This window comes from Enhydra lutris, unplaced genomic scaffold (assembly GCF_002288905.1).
Source record: "Enhydra lutris kenyoni isolate GAN:26980312 unplaced genomic scaffold, ASM228890v2 scaffoldscaffold60, whole genome shotgun sequence".
NCBI lineage: Eukaryota > Metazoa > Chordata > Mammalia > Carnivora > Mustelidae > Enhydra > Enhydra lutris.
The window spans coordinates 3,524,296-3,551,931 of NW_019154144.1; positions in this window are offsets into that span (position 1 = coordinate 3,524,296).

Genomic DNA, 27,636 nt, shown 5'->3' on the forward strand with positions numbered 1-27,636 from the left:
TGAAATAGAATTTTGTTTGGTGTTTTTTGACTATTGTTAACATGAAGGAAATGAGGCCAGTTCTCATAAATATTAGAGAAAAACTGCTTCTTATTCTTATGGAACAGATGTAAACTTTAGGAAAATGATTAGGGTGGGCCAGAGCCACAAGAAGAACATTTACTAGCATATTTACTCATTGGGATCAGAAACTTCTTTGTTGTTATTGCTGGTTTTTAGTACTGACAAGAATTTGTGCAGTACTAAGGAAGTTCTGAAATATGCTGCCAATTTTACTTTAAAATGAGAATGTGATGTTTGGTATACAGTCTTTTTCGATAAGACCTAAGTAATTTTTGGGAAGAAAATCTAGTTTCAGTTCCCATCACCTTTACCAATCATTCTAGGAACACATAAAAGACAGCTGGGGTCATGATCCAAGTTTAAGTGAAGGCTGGAGTGTTCTATTTTTTTTTCTAAGATTTTATTTATTTATTTGAGAGAGAATAAGAGAGACGGAGAGCATGAGGGAGAGAGTATGACCAGTGGGGAAGAGCAGAGGGAGAGGGAGAAGACTCCCTCTGAGCAGGGAGCCTGATGCGAGACTCGACCCCAGGACCCCAAGGAGGCTGAAGGCAGATGCTTAACCGACTGAACCACCCAGGTGCCCCATGTCTGGGGCATTCTAGACTAAGACACAGAGGCATGGATCAGAGTAAGATACAAAGCAGAGAAACTGTCTCAGCAGTGTGTGAACCACTCCTGAATCTTCAAGTGACCTGGAATTGTTTTATTTTTTTGTGTGAGTATTATGATCATTTTTTAAAGATTTTATTTATTTGGCAGAGAGAGAGAGAGAGATCACAAGTAGGCAGAGAGGCAGGCAGAGAGAGAAGGGGAAACAGGATCCCTACTGAGCAGAGAGCCCAATGCGGGGCTTGATCCCAGAACCCTGAGACCATGATCTGAGCCGAAGGCAGAGGCTTATTAATCCACTGAGCTACCCAGGTGTCCTGTGAGTATTATGATTATTATAAAGACTTATACATTCACTATGTTTTGATCAATTGCAGTCTTTTTTTTTTTTTTTTTTTTTGATGCTTAAAGTATCCCAAATTCAACCAGTGGGGCCCCTTAAATTGGCTATTTTGTTCTCCTGACATGACTGATTAGTATCTGGGTACTTCTGTGCTTTCCAGAATAGGGCTCACTATTTTTGTTCCCCCATCCCAGACCTGGAATCAGTCAAGTTTTGTTTAGAAGCATGATTAGGATGGTATTTTGAAACCAAAATCTTGACACTGATGGAATGAGATACAACATATATAGCATCATTAATGACGTATGCTCGTCAAAATGTTAACCTCAAATCTGGTTGGGCTTTTACAACTTTCTTCCAGTTTGCTAGAACTGCAAGGAGTAGAAGAACAAATTAAAAGATATGATGATGAAACCAGCAGACAAGTCCAGACTATGAGGCACCCTTCAGACACCTGGCTTAGTTTCATAAACAAGTCAGTGTCATAAAAAATGTGGGGGATTGGTACAGATTTGAAGAGACTTATAGCAATAGGGGACCACTACTTCAATCTTGTTTGGAAAAAAAAAAAAAAACTATAAAGCAATTCCAGAAATTACTAGGGAAATTTTAATGTAGATTCATTATGAGAAGATATTACATAATTTTTTGAGGTGTGACAATGGTATTGTGATTATTTAATTAAGTATTTTTTGGTGATACAGGCTAAAGTGTTAAAGGGTAAATATAATGATGTATTCAGTTTATTTAAAATGATTTGACAATAAAAAGCAAGCAAAATAAAAGAGTAACTATAAAAATATCATGTACATATGAAGCAGATATGGCAAACTCCACAATTTGTGAAGAATTGTTGCATCCAGGTGATGGGAATTTATTGTACTCCTCCTTTTCTATATGTTTAAAGTTTATCATTATCACTATAAAAGAAAGTTTTAAAAGAGGCAAAGGGGAACTCCCAGACTTTGAGACACAGGAAACTTCTTGCTTCTGAGATCTTTACATCAATACTTCTGTGTTTCCTGCCCAAAAGACACCACCACTGTCCTTCCAGCTTCCAAGTCCAAAGTCTTAAAAGTCTTCCTCACCTCCTCGCTCTCCTTCAGCTTCTCGCGCAACAAGCACATTGTTTTTCCAATGATATCTTCTAAATAGGTCATCAAACTGTCCCCACCTTTGTCCACTATCCTAGGGACCCCCTATAGCAGCCTCTGACTGATCTCCCTTCTCTGCGATCACGTTTCTCACACGCATTTGGCCCCAGAGCAATCTTTCTTTCTTTCTTTCTTTCTTTCTTTCTTTCTTTCTTTCTTTCTTTCTTTCTTTCTTTCTTTCTTTCTTTCTTTCTCTTTCTTTCTTTCTTTCTTTATTTTTTTTTTTTTGTTTAAGATTTTATTTATTTGACAGACAGAGATCACAAGCAGGCAGAGAGGCAGGCAGAGAGAGGAAAGGAAGCAGACTCCCTGCTGAGCAGAGAGCCCAATGTGGGGCTCGATCCCAGGACCCCGGGATCATGACCAGAGCCGAAGGCAGAGGCCCCAATCCACTGAACCACCCAGGCGCCCCCAGAGCAATCTTTCTACAGTGCAATTCCCATCACACTGCTTCTCTTGACTCCCCATTGCTTAGAGGATAAAGTCCAAGACCCTAGCATGGTGTGCAGTGCAGCGCGAGCCTTACCACCAGCCCTGCCCCGGCAGCACACCGCTCTACACGCTGCAGCCACACTATCCACTTACTGGCTGCGAGTCCCCCATTAAAGCATGTGCACATCACAGCTATGCGTTTGCTCATACTTGTGTGAGGCAACAGACTGAAGCGATGGGAGCCGAAGTGCCCGAGTTTGAATCCCAGCTCTGCTCCCCACTCACTCCTTGTGTAACCTTCGGCAAGTTACTTAATCCTTTCATGACTGTAGTTCTCATCTATGGAGTCAGGATAATAATAACAGGACCTAACTCCCCAAGGGCTGAGGATGAACTGAGTGTTTAGAATGGTGCCAGGCACAGTATAAGCCCTCAGTAAGTGTTAACTATTAATATTATCTGAACAGTGTTCTTATTTTCTCACTAGATGGTGGGCTCCTTGAAATGAGGGGCTATAATTACAGAAACCACCATGTGCCAGGCACGCTGTTAAGTGCTGGTATTTCCTTTAATACTCACAAATGAGGTAAATGCCAATTCTTCCTCCCTTCTCCCACATTCCCCTCTCGCTCTCCTCCCCTCTTCTCTTTCTCCCTTTGCCCTTCCCTCCTTCTGCCCATATTTTAGTGCCAAACCCATGCCATCACCACTATTTTACAGATGAGGAAATGGAGAGACAGCAAGGGTAAGGTGGTTGTCGATACTCATATAGTTCGTTCAGTGGAAGCCCCTAGCCTAGGTTGGAGCTCCCAATGCCTGACTCTGAAGTTGGTGCAGGCCGCACTGTACTGTGCATTCTTCTTTGCAACGACAGCGTGTAACATCTAGACTGCCATTTAGTGCTCACTAAGTGTTTGTGAAATGAATGAATGAATGTGAGTAAATTACAATGAGAGAAAGAGGGACGTATGGGTGGGAGCATGATGAACTCAGGTTTTGGATGTGGGCATAAAATGCTCTGAACATTCAGGCGAATAAAATCTGGGAGATATTCGGGAAATGCAGGCTCAATGTCAAGCCATGGGTGTGCTGAGTGGATGGAATGGGGGCGGGGATCCTCAAGGACACAGGCACCAGTTTTTTGAAAGTCTGTCTTGCATTTTGCTGAGAATTCACATTAAACTGAGCAATCTGGGCCAAAATTTGCATTTTTCTTTCCTTCTGTAAATAATCAGCATTTTTTTGTTTGTTTCCCCTCTTATTCTCTATTAAGTCCTCAAAGACTACTCAGTTTCCGGGATTATGTGTATAAACTTCCTCATGTTTTTAGCTCTTCTGAGAAGGGATTTAAAATAATTAGCTGCTAGGAGTTCTCTTATTACTTCTACAGTTAGATGTCTTCTTTCTACTTTCTTGGGGATTTTCTCAGTTTGAAAGTCATTCTCCTTGAAGGTGCTGATTGAGGAAAGGCCAATTTCCATTCTGGGAGTGGGCAGAAAGCCAGCGTCACTTCATCAGAGAAGCCTTCCTTGACAATCCTACATGAATCAGTCCTCCAATTCCCATCACTCCCATATTATCCTATGTTATGGCCTTAACAGCATTTATTGTCTTTGAAATTATCTTAAGTCCTACGCACTGTGTATTTCCACTCTGTCTACTGGAATGTAAGCTCTCTGAGGGCAGAACCTGGCATATCCCGCTCACTACTGGGTGTGGGTTACAGGTGCCCAAAGAATACTTGTTGAATGAATGAAATGAGGATCCAGTTGGGGTGGGAAAAAAGGAAAACCCAGAAAAGGTTAAATGCAGGCAAGAGCCCTGACTGCCTCCAGCATGTTATACCTACTGCTACCAAAACACTTTTCTTCAGTGCTTTATCTTCTATTTTAAATTTTTATTCTGTTTTTCTATTGTTTTCTTGCTCTTCTGTCTCCACTGCCGGCCCATGGGCTCTTGAGAATTTAGTAATGCTCATTAACTTTTCCATTAATTTCGTTCAATTCATCCCTTGCATTCACTCATACAAGATTTACTGAGTATGGCTACAGGCTAGGTAGTGTTCTGGGGGCTGGAGGCCTCTATGTGATTGAAAAAAGGAAGAGAGACCAGATGTTGCCTCTTTTGACTTGATAATTTTGCCTGTGGCTAAGCCAGCAGCATCTAAGAAATGTTTCCCTTCTCTTGTTGCCCAGGGAGGCTTTATTTAGAAGCTGTTAGCTACAGGGGTGTAATCTGCTTCCTATAACCTGACCTCAGTTCCCCAGGAGACCTTAACAAACCCTTTTATAGATTGAGAGGATTAGGATTTTTTATTTAACCACTTTTAAAAAATATTGCACCTATCCAGCTGACTTTTTATTTTCAATGAGGCTAGTAGTTTGTATTCCTTTGCATTAGAAGGAGAGCAATTTGTTTCAAACATACATTCAAACTGAATATAGGTCACAGCCTACATTCAATTCAACATACTTTCCATTTTTCATGTTTGTTGGTAATGTATATTTTATTTAAAAGTTGTTTTTGTTTATATATATATTTTGGCTTAAAAAGACCTGCCATGCTCGGATGTGAAGCATGGGGGAAAATATTGTTCTCCTAAAAGAACAACTTTTAGTATAAAACAGTACTCTCACCTATTAACCAGAGTCAAGAATATCAAGTGCTTACTTTAAAAATGACATTCATGGGGCACCTGGGTGGCTCAGTGGGTTAAAGCCTCTGCCTTTGGCTCAGGTCATGATCCCAGGGTCCTGGGATCGAGCCCCACATCGGGCTCTCTGCTCAGCAAGAAGCCTGCTTCCCCCCTCTCTCTGCCTGTCTCTCTGCCTACTTGTGATCTCTGTCTGTCAAATAAATAAAAATAAAATTAAAAAAAATAAAATAAAAATGACATTCATGCATGTTATTTGGGATATTATGCCCGAGGAGTCTATTAAGAATAAGCATGTTATGAAACTCTTTGAAAAAATTATCTTATATATCCACCATCACTGCCATCTCTTCCATATGTGGACCTTTTTAATCCTCCCTTCTGCCATGGCTTCCTCTACTCTCATAAGCTCTCCTTCTGCTACACCCTTTCCTTATCCTTGCAAATCCCATCCTTTCCTATCACTCTCCTCCCTGCTCCCCCACTCCTAAGCCACCTCCTCCAACTGCACCATCACCATCCAGCATGAGGGCATTTCCTTAAGTGGGGACTTGGTGCCATCCAGACTTCCTACCCTGTTGGGTATGCTTCTTACTAACTCTTTGCTATTGGTGTGTGAAATCTGCTGGCAGTGCTGCTACATGTTCTGGTGACTGTCCTGAGGAGCACACAGATAGGCCAGCAGAATAGTGCTCTCAGTTGTTGTAAAGCTCAGGCCAGTAAATTTTTTCTGTGTCATTTGTTTTTACCTTTGCTCTCGTCCAAAGACTATGCTGTCACATCTAATTGTTTCATTAGTATCTGAAAATGGTGTTCATTTTCATTTTAAAAAAGAGAATTGATTCTTTCCACTTGTTTCATCTATTTTGGATTTAGATAAAAAAAAAATTTTTTTTTCAAGTGTTTTCCCAGTAGCATTCCTGGACTTTCGAGAGATAGATTTATAATTGATTCTATATGGTTCAGCATGAGGATAATGTCAGAAATGAGTGATTTTGGTATGCCAAAGGGATCCCCAAAGGCTAAAATACTTTGTTGCATTTCATTATTTTTATGAAATTGAGTATTTTGTTTCTTATTCCACATTGTCTGCAAGGGTTAAGGCTTTGTTCTTATAAACAACATAAGTTTAAAACATCTTTTAAAAAAGATGGACTCTAGTATCTTCTGATACGAGATCAGACGAAGGACATGCCATCTCTTTTCAAAAACCACTTGAGCTTGAGCTTGGAGCTTTCTGTATTATCTCCTCCAGCTAAAGCTTCCACCTCATGCCACAGTTTATTTGGGAGACTAATCAAATGTGTGTTTTAACATGCAAGGGACAGCCGCCCTCTGCTGCCCTGACAAGTGTTATGCTTTAACAGTGGCCCCTTGCATACTGGCACCCATGTAACATGACTCCATGTGTCACAGCTTCCGCACTGGGCTCTGCCATACTGTGGGGAGACATTCTTCACAGAAAAGGATGTGCTATGGGTGACTCAGGGAGGCATAAAGGTTCAACCACCACAAATATCCTCACATCCTACTATCAATGTGCAAATCTGGACTTCCAAGTTGCATTGAGGTTTCTGATATTCTTTTCCCGGGCCTGCCTCTGCGGTGGTATAAAATGAATGCCCACTGATTAAAAGCAAGTCAGGGCCTTCCAAAGATCTAAAATATAACCTCATCCTGTTACTCCACTGACTAAACTCTTTTCCACAGTTCTTCATTGTCTACTGGAGAAAGTCCAAGCTTTTTTCCCCCATAGTCCCAGGCTTTCACCATCTGCCCCTGATTTCTGCTCCAACCCCAGGATACATTGCATGGCCTAGAAGCTATTCTTCTCATGGATCATGCTGACTTCCTTGGCCTGATGTCTATTAATTTTGGAAGGCCATTCCCTGCTTCCTCTCCCCCTTCAGCCTTACAGTTCTTCACTCTTCAGTGTAGACACCCTTCAGGAAAAACCTTCTTGACTTCTAGTGCCAGGCTGTGTATCCTTACCACCACAGCCTAGCACTTATGATGGCATTGTCATGTTTATTTTCTCGTCTAACTACATGGGGAGACTGCAAGTTCCATGGGGGCAAGGACTGAGTTTTAATTTGTTTTATCCCAGTACCTGACATGAAAATATTTGTTGAATGGATAAACCACTAGATGATATACAGGAGAGGCATGCTGGGCTTAATACCTCTTCTAAGTCTCTTGAGAATAAAAGGGAGGTGCCTACACATAGGTGAAGCTATGGGACAAGGGCAGTACAAGTTTGGTTGATACAACTCTCCATCCTAGTGTGGTGAATTGTAGCACACTCAGGAAAATAGGACTCAGACAAGTTACCATGCTGGAATTAAAGAAAGACTCAGTGGACCAATGGGTATCCCAGAATGCACTGGAGACACATCAAATACCATTCTTAGGGTGGTGAAGTGATCAGAAATGACATGGAGCTCAACTCTCAGCCTGGGGGGTTTCTCCTGTCTTTGCATCTGAGTAGAGCTGGAGGAGACCAGAGGGAGGATGGAAATCTCGGAAACCTTTCCAAACACATCTGCTTGGAGGAGTGTTTCATTAATCCATTTTATTTGTGATTTGGCATACTCTTGAGTGGCCCATATGGTAGGATAAAAAGGATAGAGAGATTTATACAGGTCTAGAAACCAGAGTTAGGCTAGCACTAAGTACTATTCAACTCCTAAGGAGAGGAATAGCCACGGAGAACATTTGAAAACAATCTAAAGTGTGTGGATCTATCCTGTTTGGGGGCCACTATAAGCAAAGGGTACACTGTAGCCCTGGAAAAATTCTCAGGCTACTTAGTTTGTACGTTGGCCATATTTCTCTAAAGTATTAAGAGACTCTTGGAGATTCCAACATTTGGGAGTTCAAAGGGGACACTGAAAAAGTGAAAGCCTCACAGGAACAGCAGGGCTGGGGTCTGTCCAGAAGGCTGCAGTTGCTCCCCCACCCCAACATAGTTCTTGCCATTCTAGAGTCACAGTCAGGGTAATTTATTTGTTCTTATTGAAATCAGGGGAGCAGTAGGGGATAACCAAAAAAAATCCCATCTTGGTTGGAGGTGTAGTAAGACAGTCTACAGCAACCCCGAGCTCATCTAGAATCATGCAACCACAGAAGAGAGGGGAAATGCAGAAAACATTATAACTCAGAGCCTTTGACTCTATAAAGTTGCCAGCTTACCAAGCTCCTCTGGGAATCTGACCCAATCACCCACTCCCTCTTGAAACTTTCCATTCATTTCCCTGAACTTATGCTCTCTTGACTCATATCACTCCTATCTCTTGACTCATATCAACCAGTCTTCTGGCTGCTCATGGCCAGAGCTCACTATAGGCTCTTCTTACTCTGCCTAATATCCATCCTCCCTAATCTTTGCCCTGGGCTCTTCTCCTCTTTTCACTCTATGCTGGGCCAGTGGACAGTGTCCCACATGGTGTGACTTCAGCTACCATCTGTAGGTTGGTGACTCCCAGATACTTTGTCCTTTCTAGATCTCTGGAGACATAGTGTTTCGCTAGTAGAACTTGCCAAACAAGTGTTTCACAGGTGCTTCAAGTTCAGCATCTCCCTTATTTCTTCTCACCACCCAAATTGCTATCTCCTCAGCCCTTGCCTTCCCTGGTAAAACTAGTGAATGCCATGCTCACGCACACAGTTGTCCAAAGGAGCTGGCTCTAACCTACCCTGGATCTTTTACCCACCCCCCCTTTGTCCTCTCCTTAGTCAAGCATCAAACAGCAAGTTCTCTTACTTCCTAAATCTCTCTGAGATTCATCCCTTCTTCTCTTAGACTGGTAAACATCATCTTCCCTTCTGGCTTTCTACCTCTAACATCACACTCCCTGCTCTCTCTGTATTACTATGTCCGTGAACTTTCTAATGTGAAATTAAACTTAATAAGTGGCTTTCTAAGCTTAATGCAATGTTTCCTGGCTGTAACCATCTCCTTGCACGGAGACTGCCAAGACTATAACTGCCTGCTGTCTTCCCACTTTTTTTTTTCCCCCCAGAACATTCCTATAATACCATTTTGCTTGTATTCTCCTGGGTATGTAATGCAAGTCCACATCAGACCATTTTGAATGTGAACGTGAGCAAATGTGACATTATTTTTGAACGCTGAATTCAACTTTGCTCTTGAGAGCAAAGATGAAAACAAGTAACTCATTCTTTCCCATTTTGGCATATTCATCTAATTCTGGGATTTTTTACAGATACACGCAAAAGTTGTTTTCTCAACCACTGTTAAGTTAAGACCTTACCATGGTGAGGTGAATGTTCTGCCTCCTAGGTTTTTTTTTTTTTTTTTCTCTTTCCACTTTCGCCTGCCTTTCGTTTTGGAGGTGACATTAATTGCCTGCGGAAAAGGGGACTAATGTACTTTCTAGCATTTGGAAAGGGTATCTTGGCTAAATTCCAGGGCTTTACAAAAGGGTTACTTATCTACACAGTGTCCACTGTGATGTCCACTGTTGCATTGGGCCCACAGTTGTTGGACCACACAGGGTGCTATAGGGATGTTCCCATCTTCTGATTGATACACCATGTCTTTTAGCACAAAGGAACCAGCTTCAGGTTTTCAGCTACTCTGTATTACTTGGAAGTTTCTGGAAGCCATGTAAGCCCCATCTTTGTAGACCCCTCTCCACCTTTATTCATCTAATTTTTTGGAGTCTGGCCATTTCTCTAGGGATTTCCATGGGAACTCTGGCACAGGCTCTCTATTCATATGGGCCCCACAGACCCCTTACAGCTTCACCTGGAGAGCAGGATCTCTTCCAGAGACCCTCTAACATCAACCCTTGTATCCTTCCTCTCTCGTCCACCCCAGCGGGAGGAGTCTTTTATCATTGGCTATGGAAGAGCATGAGGAGTCCTGCTCCTACCCATCTGGCTTTCTCCCAAATCTTTTAAAGTCAAAGGCTTTTTTTTTTTTTTTTTTAATTTCTTTTATTCCCATAAAGGTCTAGGCTTTTGAAACTCAAAAGGCAGGAAGACATCCTTTTCCCCTCAGCTCTTTGTGCCACTTTTCTTTGCTGAGTGCTTTGGGTCGCACTCAGCCTCACTGACCCAGGCAAGGGAGCAAACCCGGAGTCAGAGTAGGCCAGTGTTGTCCTGCACCCCGGTCCTTTTCATCAACGCTTAATTACACTGTTGAACCAGAACAGTGTAGCCTCTGTCCAGCATCTAAGGGCAATGTTTCAGGAACCAGTCAAAAAGTGGAGTTTGTTCTCTCCCTCCCTCCCTCTCTCTGTCCCTCTTCTCTGTTTACTAGTGAAAAGCCTCTGAGGTGTAACTTGGGATGAAAGGGAACATAATGGAAAAATGAGATCAAGTGGCATCCGGAGGCCAGGTGTTCCCCTTGCAGCTCGACATTCGCTCTGTGCCCTGGGGAAAAAAGAACATGGAAATCACGTGCTTCTTTTAGGAGAAAGGAGAAGTAGCAATACAGCATCATATGGCCCAGGGGAGCGTTTCTCTCAAGAACTCCCTATAATTGCTCATTGCTTTAAAAACTTGGGCAATAATGCTACAAACCACTGACGGCAAACAGAGGACAGATGACAGAGGAGAACTTTGGACAAGAGTAACCGGCTTCCCTGAGAACCAGTCTGAGATCTCCGCTGAGGATGGCTGCTTTTCCTCAGCGACAGTCGTCGTCCTCCTCTGACTGCTCGCTCCTATGCCTCCTGCCACTGCTGCTAGCTAACATTTACTGAGCGCTTACTCTCTGCCAGACACTCTAAGAGCCTCACACAAATTAACCCATTTAATCTTCACAACAACTCTATGAGGTAGGTCCTATATTACCATCTTTGGAGGAAAATCTGAGAAGGCTGGGTGTAATTTGCTGGAGATAGCACAGGAGCTGGCAGTCCTGGGACACAACCCCAGGCAGAAGTTCCTGGTCTGAACTCTATGACAACAGGGCCCACAACTTTTATTCATGTGTGGCGCTGCAGACAACAGAGAGCCTGTTGCGCTCCTTTATTCCCTAGAGGTAGCTGTCAGCCTGGACTTGGGGAATCTGCTTTGCAAGCCCCATGTTCCTAAGGGCAGAGGAGAATGAATTTATATTATCCCACCTCCCTTGGTAGCAGCCAAATCTTTCTCTAGGCCAGCCCAAAGCTTCCCCAAAGTATCGATTCTGTTTTTGAAATCTTGCATTTTGTCGGAAAATTCAGGCAATTTTGTACTTGTACAGAAATAAACATAGTCATATACTTCTGTACTCCTCCCTCCCCAATATTGACAAATGGCAAAAATAGGTTCCTATTGATAGACTGGGCATAGGTCTATCAAGATCTGCTTCTCTAAAGGATCAAGTCTGGGCAAATAGGGTGGGCTGCAGAGAGAAGAGCTATATCCCCCAGTGACAGATGGAGGTCTGAGCTTCCACGGCCCCAGAGTAGGCTCATGGAAGCAGATACACAGCACCTGAACATTGCTGCCCTCAGACCAGGCCTTGCAGACTAGGAGCATGTGCTGGAGACCCTCCTCTGTGCAAGGTGCACGCCATGGCTCTTATGTTGCACCAGGTACATATGAGGGGCCACCGCAGCCCATTCAGGCATGCACATTCTCCTGACTTATCTCCCTTTCCTGATCTTGGAGCTGTGAACTTGAACAAGGCTCAGACACCGAGGGGTCTTTTAGAATTAGGTTACAAGGACAATCCTGCAAACTTAATAATATTTAATTAAATACTTTAGGAAAATGTACACATTTTATTGAGTGGCTTATGTACTCCCCAACCTTCTGCCACTTATATCCAGACCTAAGCACCCCTCTTTTTTGGGGAGCATGGGGATGGCATTATAGTACCAGGGTTACGAGCATAGCGGCTTGGGGAACGAGATGGGACACTATGGAGAAACAATTTCCACAGGACCCATGGACTTGGCTCAAGCACAGAGTCAGTAACAGTCACCCATGTCCCCATTGTCCTGGACCTCAACCCCATGCCTGGCTGGACTGGCCTTGGCTGTGCGATGGGAGCCAGTGATTGGAGAAATGGTTCAATGGTCCTTGGTCCCCATGTGCTCAGTCATTTTTCCAGGTGGGGAGGGGCCAGTTATGTCTCTCCAGGGTCACCAGAACCCAGTGACTATCTAAATTACTCCTCCTGAGGGGCAGAAGGACTATTGTACAGGGACCTGAGGGGTTGACTAGTGCATCACTTGGAGCCAGAGGCCAAACCAGGGACTACAGAGAAAGCCAATCATGTACCCATATTTTGGTATGCCATTTAACAAAAGTAAAAACCGCTTAAGTATTTAAGCTCCTTCAGGCCCTTTTTCTTTATACAATCCAGCAGAAACATCATGTCAAGTCAAAACACAGTCTTATGAGCAATTTAAAAAATCACATTAGGTATATCTTGGCCACACATTCTTTAAAATATGCTGTCAAGACCACATCTTTGGATTACAATCTCAGAAATCATCCTACCCTCCAGGGATAGCATGGCATCATGGTTTTGTTTGAGTGGCTATACCAGCAGCAAGCTGATCTTGGAGGAAATCTTCCTATGTCCTGGCAGGACAGTGGGCTCTGGGTAGACCTATTAAGAGGACCTTGTGTCTAAACCTGGCCCTGCCTCTCAAGGGGTATATGATTTTGAGCAGACTCCTTCACCTTGCTAAGGTAGTTTCATCTGTAGAATGGGCACAGTAATAATCAACAATGAGACGGCTTCATCATGCAAGTTTAGTACAAGGACACAAACAGCACCTAATAGTTTTTATTCTTATTTTTACTGCCCAAAGTCCTACAGTTACTAAGGTGCCAGGAAGAGGCCTGATTTTATATCCTTGTGCTCTGCTCTTTTTCATTTTAACATTTTTAATGTTGTAAAATAAAACTACAGAAAAGTGCATAAATCCATGCAGTTTAACAAATATTTGTAAACCCGAAAGTCACGTAAGCAACGCTGAGGTCAAGGGAAAGTTGTTAATGATGCCCAGGAGCATCTTGTAGGGTCTCTCCCTTCCTGGGCCTCTCCTTCCTCCCAGAGGTCAACCTCTGTCACTTGGTTCCCAAACAGAACTGGTGTGTCTTCCTGAGAGTAAAATCTCATTGTCAGTGCTCAGAGCTCTCCTTGCACCTGAAGGACGCAGCAGACAGCTTCCCTACTTCCGTCCCCACATCCCATAAAGAAGACTGGTGAACTGACTCTCACAGGCAGCTTCTCCTTCCCAGGACAGAGGGAAGGCTGCCCACCCTGGTGGTAATGAGGACACCTAAGAAGTCCTACTCCAATTATCTTTTATTTCCAGGTCTTCTGCCCATCTTTCCTAATCAGAGGCCAAATTCTCTTGATTCTCTTTCTTTTCATGTCTCCAGACTCTTCTGTGGGTCCCCAGCACCATACTTGTAGAGAGGCACTGGGGACTTGTTTCTTGGCAGATTGCCTACGTTTTCGATATTACGGACAGGAAGGGTTTTATTTTCTTCCAAATCTTAACACTCTCACTTGTTCTTGTCCTTAAATGTATTAATTCTGGGGTTTGGTTTAATCTTGTTTTTGATTTCATTCTCAAGCACTAAAAAAGACTGGTTTGGGGCGCCTAGATGGCTCAGTGGTTAAATCCTCTGCCTTCGGCTCGGGTCGTGATCTCAGGGTCCTGGGATTGAGTCCTGCATCGGGCTCTCTGCTCGACAGGGAGCCTGCCTCCTCCTCCTCTCTCTCTCTGCCTGCCTCTCTGCCTACTTGTGATCTGTCAAAAAAAAAAAAAAAAAAAAAAAAAAAGACTGGTTTGATTAGGATAAACTTGTCCATTTTGAAGAGCTTCGTACTTTATTCTCTGATTCACTGTTAAGTGCTTCCTTGAACATCAGAGCAGGGTGAAAGGCACAGGCTCATTCCCTGCCACTTGGATATAAGATTTCCTTAGAGCATAGGGGACAGGGGGAGTGGATGATCCATCAAGGCCACCCCAGCCCCAGCCCCAGCCCCATACACAGCTCCAGAATTCACTTATATGAAGACTTGCTGAATTCATTATAGGAGTTTTTGGGCTGCTGGAAATGGGGATCCTGGGTAAACTCTGACTGGATAAAGACCCTGGTTATACAAATCTTGATTTAGGGAATTCTTCAAGAATTTAATATTACAAATCCCTCATTATCCAGACTCATCCTAGTAGTATTCTATAATACCACTGTACAATAGATGATGTCACCTATCTGGGTACAAGCCTGTAACCTCTGAAGGGCAGGCAGCAGGAAACGGTGCCAGCATTACACAGAGCATCAAGAGGCTTGGGGAAGGCCTATCCCCTACCCTGTAGAGAATCTTGTCACTCAGGGAGGTCCTAGAGTCAATGTCAGTGTTTGAACATCTGCTCCTCTTTATACCGGACACAATCACTCATGTAAACTGGTGTAAAATAAGGGCTTTTTCAAGGAGAAAAGCCTTGAAATATAATAAGCCTTAGGAAAAGATTCCTGGATTAAAGTTATATAAAATTATGGTTTCTTGGCATTAAAACAACTTAAAATTGAAGAATTCAGATCATTAACCAGATATTTTGACGGTAACCAGCGGTGAGCAAAAATGGAGAATGCTTACTTTATATGATCCTGAACTTCACTTCAATAGAAGAAAGTAACAGCTTACAGGCAGAGAGAGGTAATGTTTCCAAATGCATTATTTTCCTATGGAATGACAGAAAGTACTATGATACTTTTTCTAAGGATTTCTAAGAACTGTAAAATCTAGTAAAAATCGGGCAGGTGAACTGTATTTCATCATTCCCCTAGATTATCTATCACACGTCTAATTGAGCAAATGAGAAAATTAAATACCTCCTTGGTGTATTAAATATCTTATTGTTACTGTATACTCTTCTACGTAGTCAAGACCAAGCCAAATCAAACAATAGACAGCCAGAGTGATTATATCGAATCTCATTAGAGTACAACTACAGGCATCAAGAGAGATGGCCGGAACCCTCCACATATTAGAGTTGCTTTTTTTTTTTTTTTTGAAATTTTATTTTTTATTTTTTTATAAACATATAATGTATTTTTATCCCCAGGGGTACAGGTCTGTGAATCGCCAGGTTTACACACTTCACAGCATAGAGTTGCTCTTAATTTGAAACAGAACTTATTTCATAATACGTCAAACATTTAAACTGACTTGGTGGGGTGGGAGAGGTAATTAAGAGAAAAATATAGGACTGCATTTAAAATGATAAGTTATATGCTGGCCTATAAAATCACTATAGAATTTGTTGTATGTAACATTTAAGAATTAAATCTTACTCTTCACACCACCAGGGCATTTGTTCTTACATGTGTTTGTGCAAACATGTGCATGTAAAGTCAAGTCTAAATTAAAGGAGTGTGGAGGGCAGGAGCAGGCATACGAGGGAACAAAATGCTGGACATGGCGACAACAGAGCACTGAGAATTAAGGGATTTTCTATATAGTTGGGAAGCAAAGATGTGTGGTGATAGCAGGGGTGATAGATGGAAAGAGAGAGAGGTGGATAGGCCAGGGCTGACCCAGCAGGGTCTGTAAGCCAAGATAAGGAATTTGGACTTCATTCTAAGAGCAATGGAGAACATTTGAGGGATTTTAAATAGGAAAGTGACATGATCATGTTTGCATTTTAGTGATACTTTGGGCTATGTGTGGAGAACTGATTAGAAGGCAAGAAGAATGGAGTTATTAGAGAGGGCTAGGAGGTTAGTTTTACATGTAAAAATAAAGTGCATGCTATCCTTCAATGTCTACACTTTCGAAAATCATACGCTCATAAGATGAAAAATCAGATGGAAATCATAGATTTGGAAATTCTCTTGCAATTTAAATTTTATCCAGTGGAACTTGACTTCAGGATTAAAAACCCTCCCTTTAGGGACTATATCTGCAATGCTGTCCAGTGTCTGTCCAGAACAGAAGAGATTTAGGATGTGGTATCATGTGCATGACTACCTCTCAGAGTGATTTTGAATCAAAATGGTTTTACTTATGTTAAGGATAGTGAAAACTGATGTTTTTTTTTTTTTTTTTTTTTTTTTCTGGGAGAGAAGTGATAGCCCAAGAGCCAGGAATTCTCATAGTCCCCAGATCTTGATGAATGGTTGAATTCATGGCTTTTTGTTTTGGAAAAGTTTGTATTTTCCAGCAGGATGAACTTATCCTATCTGGGGCAGTTTTTTTTTTTTTTTTTTAAATCCTATCTTTAAAAAGTTTGAAGAATGCCAGGAAAGAATATGAGTAAAGGTCACCCCAGGATAGTGCTGATGAGCTGATGATTTTGTAGAACGTTGTGGTTTGGGCTTGAAGGTTTTCTTCAGTCAAGAAATTTTAACATTCATTTCAAGTCTATTTTTTTTTTCCAATTTGAGAGCATATACTGTGTATTTATGTTCTGGTATACACTACTACCTATGTTATGTAAGTATTTGTAACATATGTTCTGGAAATAGTTGGTAAGAATATCTAAAGTGCTATGAATAGCTTTCTCAATACTTTAAAAATCATTCTGCTTTCAATTCTTCAGTAACCCATATAAATCTCTCTCATCTCTTATTCCTGAGGGAAATTACTGGAGAGTAAACTCAGTTGGATTTCTTTTGAGAAGGTAGATAAACCAAGACTCCTAAGACATCATTTGTCACTTAAAAGACATTCAGGAAAAAAAAAATAAAAAGCTTTATTGAGTTATCTGCTTTTGTCAGTTTTCTCAAAAACTCTATTTTAAACTTTGACTAATAGAGCTTCCCTCTCTAAAATATGATTAAGTAGATAGATTCTAACTCTTGACCTCTTCCTCTGTAGGCGGAGCCTCAGGGCACTCCTTGTTTTTTCCTTTCATGACATTTTAGTCTAACCTCAATGTGACAGATCCAGACATCCTAAAAGCAGTGTTGGGAAGATTTCTTCTCTCCTTGGCTTATGCTTGGAAACCTGGCTTCTGCCTAGGAGTTGGACATGCACTAGTGTCCCCAATATTGATCAACGGACTTAAACACTAAAGACAGTGAGTACATGCAAGCATAGAAAAGTGCTCAGCCAAGAGACCAAAGTGGTACGTTTAGAAGGAAAGCTTAAGGTTGGGCCATCTTCAAAGGGTTTTGGTCGGTATGCTTTATTTCCTATATTTTAGTTCAACATTTCTTGAAGAGCTGTATGTGTATACTATATGTCAGGCGACGTGGGGAGTATACAAGAAATGCAAGAGCCATCTATATTGCCCTAAAACTTCAAACAGTTGGGAAGATGAGGCACAAATACAAATTAAATAATAAGAGAATAAATGAAGTAGCCTTTGGGAAGAGGGAGCAGGGAGGACAGGTGTCTTTCAAGGAGGAAAGAGGTAGGGGGTAGTAAGGTAATGTTGAAGAGAACATGGTAGAGGCATTCTCAAGAGGTAGAGGAGATAGAAGGACCAGCAACAAGCAGAATTAGAGAGGCATGCAACTATTTATTTAACATGTTCTAGGCTCTCTGAAGGAGCCAGAGCAATTAGGGTGGGAGAAAGTGACAGGAGATTACATTGGAAAAGAAAGTTTGCGCCAGACTGTGAAGAATTATGAATTTCATTCCCAGGAGTTTGATTTGACTTGACAATGGGGCAAAATCTTAAAGGTTTAAGTGGGATAGTGTTATTCACCTCATAAAATATACATTTTTAAAATTTAAAATGCTTTTAAAATTAAAAATAAAAATAAACAGAGAAAAAGATAACAAAATGAGGCTGCACTCATATCAGACCTTAACGTCTTTTTACAGCTGGGAAGTCTCTACTCAATGCTGTTCAACAGGCTAGGGGATATAAGGATCAAGGAAACATATGGAGAAAGTAGAGCAATCTTAGGATTCTTTTATGGGTCCTGAGAGTCTTCAAAGCAGGCAGAGTAATGAGCTACAGAAGTCAGGAGACACAGAAAAACATCTGCATCAAGGGGGTTCCCAGACCACATAGCTGGGGCAGGTATTAAAAAACAGAGCAGAGCTAATGCCCTCAGCCTGAGCCATCTCAGCATCTCCTGCTGGTCTCAGTCTCTCCTGCCTTCACTTCTGGATCTGCAAATCCACAGGGTTCCTGATAATAGCCCCCCTAGCTTTTCCCCATCCTCCCTGAAATCTGGATAGAGAACCAACGTTACAAAGTCAGCGAATTCCCCAAATTCACCCAACCAACCCAGCATAGTAAATAGAAGCTGTGTGTTTTTATCATGGGACCTTTGCCAAAGGTGTCAACTTCTACCTCGGTGGGGCTCAATAGCTCCAGAAACCTGGATTTCCAAACTCCTGATATCGCTATAGTAATAGATATATGGTGTCTACTTTTCCCTTAAGTTCAACTGACTTCTACTATAGTTCAACATCTTACCTACACTTTCCAGAGCCTTCTTCCTGTGAAGCCAGACTCTAGCTACCTAGGTCCTACTGGCCCTCTGAAGGAGAAAACAGTGAGGGGCAGCAAGAGTATAGATCAGGAAAGTAACCTGGTTACCTCTACGTTAGGTATCAGGGTACTGGGTGGCAAGATAAGAAACAAAGAAGCAAAATGACCAGAGATGGGCAGCAAAGTCTGAGAACCTGCTTTATGGAGGTTTACATTAATAACTGACACAAAATTGGCAAAATATACTCGCCATCAGATACTCAAGAGGATGGGATAGGAGGCTAGAGAGAGAAGCTTACTGCCTACTGCACAAGCAATAGATTTTTATCCCTTTTTAGGACTAGTGGGGAATAATTTTCATCTCTAATTTCAAGCAGGAACTGAACTTTTATGTTAAAATTGTAACTTAGCCACGCTTTTTTTTTTTTGGGGGGGGGTCTAATGGGGATACTTTTGAGCTAATATTCAGCTGCTGAGCTGGATTTCAAATGCCTGTCTGATTACCATAGCATGTAGGAAGAAGCTGAGTCCCAAAGAGAGAATGCATTTGCCAAAGAGAACACAGAAACAGGCACAGCAGACTTGGGCTAGAGAATGCCATAGCAAAACTCACATAGTTCAGGGAAGCAGAGCCTGCCATAAAATAAACGGCAAGGACAGTGTAATTGAAGGCTATTCTGTGAGCAACTTCCTAAACAAAAAGTCCTGGTCTCAGGAATAAGGGCACCAAAGCAAGAAGGGGATACTCAATGAAGATATGTTCTGTGGAACATGGGACACCTGGGACATGAAGAAAAGGACCCAGACTGGGCCAGAATGGTTCCCTAATCCATCCCGGTGTTAAGGCTTATCATTGATCCCTTTAGTGGAAAAGAATTCCAGATTCATATCCCCCATTGTATACTCATTGAGTTTATGGCCAGTTTCATCTGCCACTGAGTACATACACTCCTCATTTGTAGTGCTCCTGCCATTCTCCCTGCCTGGATTCCCATGTCTCTTCCCAGCAAAAATCCCATTTCTCCCCCCTTCAAGATATCTCTTCCAAAACATATCTCGGGATTTCTAAGTGTTTCTTCATTGTTAATCTGAATATCCCTACTCCTAGGAAGGTTAAATTAACTTTTCTTCTTGAAGCACCTTGAAGGAGGCACAGCAACTCACATCCTAAAAACAAAGCCCACATACTTTACAATTGCTCTGGTCTCATCTCCATGCTCTGGTCTCCTCCCACACAGACCACTCCCCGCATGGCTGCCCATCTCCTCTGGATCTCTACTCCTTCAGTGTTAGAAGGTTTTGTGCCTTTGGAGCACTCCTTTCTGGAGCGTACTCCTCCCCTAGGGAAGGGGAGCAGTTGTGGGTAGGTGGGCAGAAAAGCTGGCTCAGGCACACGTACGATGTCTCCCCTGTATGGCACATCTGCTTCACCATGCCCTGTCAGATCCAATTGGCTAATCTTCTTTATTCACAGGGATTCTTCTCTCACGACTCTACTTCTTCCCTTCTGTCTGGTTTCCTCTGGGGACACTCAGTCCAGCAGAAACACCTAAATATACATTAGTTTCAAATGTCCCTACAGGGCTCCTGCTCCATCAAGTGCACCAAGAGATATGTCTGGACATTGCTGCCCATGGCAGTTAAGAACTTTCCCAATGTTCTATGACAGTTAAGAAGCGGTTTGCCTGGAGCATCACAGCTGACCTCTGGGTCAGAGGTCAAGAGTTCTAAGGTTCCTCAGGTTTGATCTGGATAAAAACACCATTTTACACGCACATAAAAAACTATATAGTTTTCATTTTGAAGTATGTGTTCCAGGCATATTCAGTACATTGTTTTGCTATTTTCATATAAAATCCTAACTTAAAGGGTTCTAGGTATTTCTCAATGCCCATACATGGACTGGGTAGACCTAAAGGCTAGGCCCCCAGAGTTTAGGAGCCCACCGGGCAGCACTCTTGTGCTAATTAGGCTGATTTTGCAAGGTGTGGAGTACTGACACAGGACTGGGTGGGAACAAAGAAGGAAGTTGCTTGAAGTTCCTTCAAGCATCAGGAATCTAGGCAAAAATTGGGGTTATGAAAAGGTCAAAGTTCTGTCATGACCTGCTAACAGATATGGGCAAGAATAATTATTAAAAATCCTAAAAGTTAGCCATTTTCTTCATCACAGAACTGGTTATTTTTACTTTTTTTGAAATATAAAGCAGAAGGATACATAAAATTAGCATTTAAAGAATAATTAAGCAAACACTGATGTAACCTAAATACGTGTTTTTTTATAAAGGCGGAATCTAGTCCTTGAACTTGACTGATGTGGGAGCTTGTAGGGTAAATAGTGGGAAAAGGTTGGTAGAACATTGTAAAAGCATAGTGGTGAGGATTTGAGGTGCACAGAAAGGAGGTAGGGATGAAGATGTGTGATTGCTTTGGGGTACAGATACACCAAGACTGAGAAGATATTGACTAGCAACGTATGAAGCCAAGAGCAGTGAACCAGGAGCAGCAGATCTGGGCTCTTGACCCCACATCTTACCTGACATGTGACTGAGCAAAACGCTTAATACCACTGAGCCCTGCTTTCTTCACCTGTTAAACAGAGTAACTGTACCATCTCTTCCTGTTCCATAGGATTGTTGTGAAAACAACCACAAAAAATTTACTTAAGCCCTTTGACGACCTAAATAGTGTAAATTTAAATTCTATTGCTTATTCTTATTTTCTCCTTAAATAATGCACTGTTGTTTAATAGTGTATGAAGGCGAGTTTTAGAATCTGATTATAGGTCTTAATTGTTTTGGTGAACTGGGCTAGGTTTTGGGAAATGCTCTCAATCTCTCAAAACATCTGGTGAGAATTAGCTGAGGAGTAGCTGTGGTGACAATCTGTGCGGATCCTGTCAAGATGGAAGTCTGGCTTTGAACTAGCCAGCCTACTACACACATACCTCCTACCTCCCCTAGAAAAGATTCTGCTTGCCCTTGGACATTGAGTTTTGTTTTGTTTTTTCTTTCTTTAAACACAATTTTGAGAACTTATTGGTTGGTTTTGCTATTGTAAGAGCTGGTTGTTCTTATTCTACCAGGGGTATTGGATTTCTTGGTCTTTGCCTTTGACTAAGGGAGAGTGATCCCAGCATACCCCTTTGGCAGACATTTTGTTAAGAAGCCCCTTAGTCACAGTCCCAGTTTTATAATTAAATTGTGTGTACCTATATAAGACAAAGAAGACACTGCAACTCCAACTTTTTTTTTTTTTTTTTTTTTTCCTTCCAGGAATAAGTTAGCAAAATATGTATAGTTTTAGTGTGGCTTTCTGGGCCAAGATTACAGAAACTTTCATGGGCTTCCATTGCAGTCTAGTTGAGAACAGGCACACCTGACAGTATAGTGGAGTGGCTAAGACCCTGGGTTTGGATGTAGGCAAACCAGGAATAAAATGTTGGCATATATCCTTCCAATTATTTTTCAGAGTACAAACCAACATAGGCAAAATGAATTTATTTTTTCTTTTTACAAAAGCAGGATAATATTTTATAATTTGTTCAATTTGTGCTTTTAACTTAATTTGTAGGAAAGAATACCCTATGTTACTTATTATCAATCTGTAGCTTATAATGTCTATGTAGTATTTTACTCTGCGTTATTAACCAGCCCTCTACTATTTATTTAGATTGCTTTCAATTCTCTGTTTTTTTTTCTTTCTAAGTATAGTTGACACACAATGTTATATTTCAGGTATGACATAGTGGTTCCACAAGTTTGTATGTTATGGTATGTTCACCACAAGTGTAGCTACCCTTTGTCACCATACAACACTATTATAATACCATTGACTAAAATCCTCACACAGTACCTTTTGTTCCTATGACTTATTTGTTCCATAACTGCAAGCCTGTGTCTCCCACTCCCCTTCACTCATTTTTTCTATCCTCCCCTCATGCAACTACCAGTTTCTTCTCCGTATTTATGTGTCTCTCTGCTTTTTAAATTTATTTTGTTTTCTTTTAGTTTTTACATATAAGTGAAATCATATGGTATTTGTTTTTGTCTGTCTGATTCTTTTCACTTGGCATAATACCCTCTAGATCCACCCATGTTGTCCCAAATTTAATTATTTGCTTTTATGAATATTGCTGCAATTAATAGCCTCATAGAAACTACTCATTTCTGATCATTTCATTAGTATTAAGGAGAGACAGGAATATTTGTCAAACTGTATGACTATTTTAAAAAGCTTTTGCAATTCTGCAAAATAGCTTCCAGAACAATTATCAAGAAAGAATAGAGAACAAAATTTTTGCACTGACAGAAATGACCAAAGAGAGAGAAAAACTACTGCTTGGTAGTAAGGGTAGAATAGTCAGAAAAATGTCCTTGAGGAGGTGAGAGGGTATGAGATCTTAGTGCCTAGCCGGGTTGTGGGGTGATTTTTAATAGGAACAAGGAGAAAACAGGAAGTAATAGTATGAGGGAGAAGATGCTAGAAATTTGACTGTGTGGTCAAATTTGACTGTGAAATATTATAATTGATTCTCATTATTTGTGGACTTCATACTTGCAATCTTAACCCAAACTTAACCCATTTGTTAAAATTAACTTGCCACCCCCAGATCTGTACTCTCCATGTTTTCATTTGCAGATACACGCACACTCTGATCTGTGAAATATTGTAGTGACCCAATGTGTATGTTCCCAGCTGAGACTGAACGGAGTGACATTCTGTCTTCTTGTTTCAGCTCTCATAGTATAAGAAAGTGTCGTCTTCATGGTCTATTTTAGCATTTTGTGCTTTTTAATTGGTTATTTTGCTGTTTACAGTGCCCCTTCCAGGCATACTGGAAGTATGAAGTGCTGTCTAGTGTTCCTGAGAGCAAGAAGGCCGTGTGTGTCCTATGGAGCAAATATGTGTATTAGATAAGCTTTATTTAGGCACGAGTTACAATGCTATTGTCTTGTAAGTTCAGTGTAAATCAATAATATCTATTAAATAAGATGTTTTAAAATGAAAACACACAGAAAACAAGGTTATAAAGGATCAGTTGATGAAAATGTGGCCAGAAGTTTTAGCAACCTTACTCTGTATGTCTCCTAGGAGCACTGGTTCAGTATGCATTAGCTCACTGTTGCTGGCTGCTTCAAAGGATTTAACTGCAGCAAACAACAAAAAGTGATTATACTTGTCTAGAAGAATAGGAGAGTGAATGAAATAGGGGACTATAGCATGATTGTTGGGCATCATGAAATAAGGGTCCACTTGACTTAAAATTTTAAATTTGAAGTAGGATCAATCAGTGTGATTGTGTGTTTTCTTCCAGCCATATTAGCTGTACAGATACAGGTACGAAATATGCAGACAGATAGTTTTAACTAGGATTGTGATTTTGCCATGGTGAGGCCAGGCAGAAGCTGGAAGGTTGAAAGTGTGTGCAAGGGAGTGGTTATAATGGTGCCTTTATGGCTACTGTCTTTGGGTGTGTGTGCATTTTATTTATTATTAATTTTTTCATTGTGGAGGGAGTCAAGCATATTTTTTTAAATATGAGTTTCAAAAAGTACTTATTTCTCTGATATTCCTCCAGAAGAGAAAGGACTGCTTCCCAAGACATATAAACTATAATTAATATATCTGATTAGGAGAGACCAGAATTTGACAGCAACTACTGATGGACAGCCAGCTTTCATTGCTTACTTTATACTTACTCCCAGAAAATCAGGCATTTTACAGATTTAATACTATTTTTAAACAAATTTTACACTTTTTTCAGTATAGAATTCAAGATTTTAAGTTTCCTGAGGTCAGTTTGTCAAGATTAGATTACATGGTCCACCAAATACTAGCAACAGAAGCTTATAAATCTGGTGACTATTGTGGTTTCCTAAGCTCAGGCAAAACAACTACTGATATCATCATATTGTATTTGCCATACTCAATGAAATTTTCTCCATGGACCACCACTACATTCATCAATTGGAGTTTTAAAAAACAAATCTTTCCCTAATCAAGAACTAGTAAATTGGAAGACTGGAACAATTTATGTCATACAAAATGACCAAATTTATAAAATTGCATATAATATTTAATATGCCAGTATAAAAAATTATTAATGTTAGTGATACGTATGTGTTGATTAAAACTTATTTTCCTCTAAACTCTGGAATTTTATTATCAATAAGTACAGAAATTTCATAGAGCATAACTTATCCTAGAGAATAGAAAAAGAGGATATCTCCCAATTCATTTTTTAGGTCAGTACAATTGTGACACCAAAATCAGACAAGGACTATATGATAAAAGAAAATTATAACACAATATCACTCATTTATCTACATAAAAAATCCTAGGCATGATAAATGCATATTAAATTCAGTAATGTAAGAACGGAAATGATACTCTGACCAAGTTGCGCTTATCCTAGACATGAAGAAGTGATTACCATTAGAAAATATTGAAATGTAGTTAATCATATTAATATCAAAGAAAAGAGTACAAACACCTCAATAGGGGCACAAAGATAATTTGGGAAAATTCTGTACTCATTCGTGATATTTAAAAAAGCTCTTGGTAAAGACATGGTAAGAAAATAGAAGCGAATTCCTTTAATGTGACTAATGTTGTATATTCAAAGCCTATACCAAACATCATAAGGGTGAAGCATTAGAATCATCCCATTTGAAAACCAAGAACCCATTAATACCATGTCCTTTCTACATTATTCTGGTAGTTCTGGATAAAACAGCACATTGAGGAAAAGGATAATATAAGAATTAGAAAAGAGGAAATAAAATTGCCATTATTCACATCAGATTGTCTACACAGAAAACCCAAAACAGTTTTATCTGTCTTAGCTATAAAATGTTCATTTAAATTCATATAAAAAATTACTTACATTTCTTTCAAAGACATCATATTGTTTACTTCCATGGAAATATAAAAACAATAAAAATAAACTCAGTAGGAAAACAAAATTAAAGAGAAATATTTTTGCAAATCCTCAGTAACATAAATGGAATCATATTTTCATCAAGTTTACAACTTCTAGTCAATTTTCAACTAACAAAATATTGACATTTCATAGGTGCACTTCATATATATATAGCTATAAATATAAATATATATATATATATGTATATATATATATATATATGGAATAATTTGTTTCTTCAAAGTTTGGCAGAACAATGAGTTTGTGTAAAAACTGTTGAAAATTGAATAACTTCTATAATCTAGTTAATAGTAACATGCCAGTGTCAGTTTACTGATTTTGATATTGTACTATAATTATAAAAGGTGTCATCATTGGGGAAAGATGGGTAAAAGGTTCATGGGGTTCTATCCATTCCCTTTTGGAACTTCTTGTAAATCTAAAATTATTTCAAAATAGAAAGTTAAAAAGAAAATACATGGGCCTCCTGTTTATGACTTCCATTAAAATTTTTTTAATCAAACAGAAATCATGTAGCACTTATTCTTAATCCAGCTCATTGTTGCTCACATTAACCAGAAATGGAGTCCCTTAAAAGTCCTATGTCAAAAAAGCAAAGTTTTCACATTTGTGTTTCTCAAAGCTTGCACTGTAGAATTTGATCTCTGCAGTAGTAAGCTCATGAGTATTAATGGTTGTTGGCTAAAAAGAATTCCAGGGAGGTTATCTGTCATCTACAGTTCTCTGTCATCCATCCAGATCCTGCATTACTATAAATAATCTAGGTTTAATTGTGATTAAAGAGATAACCATGGATGGTGTCATCTACTCAATGATGCCCATCAAACTTCATAAAGATGGTCATTTAACCCACTGATAAGAGGTAATAATTGGAACATGATTGTAGAAAATCCTCTATAGCTTTACATTCTTTGGTTTCTAATACCAATTTAAAATCACTTTGATTCATTTGGCACCACAGTTCCTCAATTCTATTTCCATTCTCTGGAGTTTCAAAGATCATTCTATGCTTTAACTTAAATGTTCTCCCTCTGCTCTCAGGTGTAGAGGCATCTCTGCAACTGACCAGAAGAAACCGTTTTGTCATCTCTCCTGTCAGAGTTGCACTAAGTGCACTCGGCCCACCATGTGGCCCTTCACTTGTCATTTTAATGGATCATTGGGCAGCTGCTATAAAGGGAGTATATCCAAAAACAACATGATCATAGACCACATTCAAGAGAAGTTCAAAGAGGAATGAATAATGTGAGGCTTTTAGCTCTTATTGAATATCATCCTTTTTAAAGTTGAGAGTCAAAAAGACTTTGAAAAAAAAAGTCACCTTGTGAAGTGACACAGTTCTACCCACTCTTTTTTTTTCTTTTGGGGGAGGGATAAAGGATTCAGTTTCATTTATACAGTTTTTAGAAAAACTAATAGCTAGAATTTTAAAGCCACGGGACTACTTTCCATTTTAAAAGTCTATTTCTAATGTTCTAAAATTAAAATGGCAGAAATGTTTTTCCACAACGTGGTAAAACATTTTCTGCCATAGGTTTTCATGTGTGTCTCAGGCTGACCCACCAGATAGATGTGCCTGAAATCTTTGCTGTGAAGAGACTTGCCACAATGATGGGAGAAGAAATCCAAGCACCACTAGAGTATTCTAGGCTTCCAGCGGTCTCTGAGGTAGAAAAAATGAACATGCTCTCCTGTGCCTCTGTATGGTAGGAAAGTAGTAAGAGGAAGAGTTAACATGGTCTGAGGACAGTGCCATATTCTGAGGTAATCACTGCCCCTTTGGCTGAGAGCCTCTTCTGTATACAGCAAAGGGCTGGCCCAATGTCTCTTTCTTCAGTCTTCCATCAAGCTCTTGGATATTTCCTTTTCTTCCTACAGAGATCATCTTCTTAGATTCTTAGAAAGTGGGCCTCTTGATGATGAAGGAAAATTGAGTTAACTTTCTCCTTCAGGGAGTATTTCAAAATTAATTTTTTCATGTTGTCAGGTACTTCATTAAAATTGATTTTGTCTAAGTTTATATTAGAAAAGTAAATTCTAATGATTTTCAGA